A 1,820-nucleotide genomic window follows, 5' to 3' on the forward strand; every position below is an offset into this window, starting at 1 on the left:
TGAAGGCTCTGGCTCCTGTTTTACTTTTGGAGACTATAGGAACCACAAGTAGCCCTTCATTCAAAGAGCACTATGAGCACTACTAGAGGTACTATGAGCTATTTAAGATATGAAGCAGCCTGACCATGAAGAGCTTTGTAGGTGAGGAGGAGGATTTTAAATTATATCCAGTGCAGAGAAGCTAATACAGGAGAAATATGATCTCTTTTCCTAGTTCCTGTCAGTACTCGTGCTGCAGCATTCTGAATCAATTGTAGTGTCTTAATGGATTTATTATGGACAGCCTGATAATAAGCAGAGGTTTGCTTTTAGTGGGAATTGAAGGACATTTCCTGATAAAATATAACTCCAAGATTCCTGACTGTGGTGCTAGAGGCCAAGGTAATACCATCTAGAGTAACTATATCTTTAGATAATGAGTTTCGGAGGTGTTTGGGGTACAAAAACTTATGTTTTGTCTGAGTTTTACATCAATAAAATTGCAGGTCATCCAGTTTTTGGCTTGATTGATAGATATAACTGGGTATCATCTGCATAAGAGTAGTAAGTTAATGGAGTGATTCCTAATAATGTTGCCTAAGGGAAGGGTCATATATTAAGCTGAAATAGAATTGGTCACTAATTAAAGTTAACTAATGAAGATTAATTGTAGAAAAGCAGTCTACATATCTGGGTTTGCAGCTGTTAAGATTCCTGTATTTGGAGAGACAACAGACAATACCTGTTGAGGGCAGTTGGTGATTAATTTTGTCTCTAATAGTAATAATTTTATCATTAAAGAAGCTCATAAAGTCATTGCTACTGAGGGTTATAGGGATAAATGATTCAATAGAGTGGTTTCCTGGCTACAGTGCTGAAGAGGAACCTGGGGTGGTTCTTATTTTCTTAATTATTTCTTAATATAATAATATAATAATAATTAATGTTGAATAATAGGCTGCTCTGGTATAACTTTATATATATTTTAAGACTTTCTTGTCATATTGAACTTGATTCTACCAGTTTGGAAGAGTGCCATTTCCTTTCAGATTTCCGCGCTTTTTTGTTTTAATTGGTGGGTTTGGTGGTTGTACCACTGTGCTAGCCTCCTATGTTTTAATATTTTCTTTTTCATAGGGGCAATAGAATCTAGTGTTGTTCACAGTGAGCCTGCAGCACTATGACAAAAGATGATCAATTTGGGAGGGACTAAAGTTTAAATATGGACTCTGTTATATTCAGACACCATAACAAACAGAAACTGGCTGCAGTTTCAGGTTCAAGTGGAGAAAGACTAAAAACAAGGCTGAAAATGAAATTGTAGTTATTTAGGTTGAATATATATGCTATACTCCACTGACTTACAGTGCTTCGAGAATGTGGTATTAATATGACTGGTGGGGTGATTTATTTAGACAACATACTCTTCATGGCACAAGCCAGTTCTCACCCCCCCCCCCCCCCCCCCCCCCCCCCCCCCCTCCCCTTCCCCCCTGTAAGACAGAGTAAATCAATATCATAATCTGATATTAATTCATTAACTAGAACAGCTTTAGAAGACAGAGACCTGATGTTTAATAGTCTACATTTATTAATTTATTTTGTGCTACTGTAGTTAGTTTTAATTTTAATTTTTTATGTTTAACTCCTCTTGTTTTTACTTCTTTAAAAGTTTAGGTGGTCTGGGGACAGTCTCTATGGGGTTTTGGGTAGGTAACTGCTCTAATGGAAGTGCAGAGAAGCGTGTAAGACAGCAGCTCTGCTTCCTGGTACCAACTTTGGATCGTCAGGTTTTAGTATCAAAAATAAACTCATATTTCCAGATGAGAGAGCCGCTCCCT

This window comes from Morone saxatilis, unplaced genomic scaffold, assembly GCF_004916995.1.
Source record: "Morone saxatilis isolate NCDOM2014 unplaced genomic scaffold, NCSU_SB_2.0 Contig21, whole genome shotgun sequence".
Classification (NCBI taxonomy): Eukaryota; Metazoa; Chordata; class Actinopteri; family Moronidae; genus Morone; species Morone saxatilis.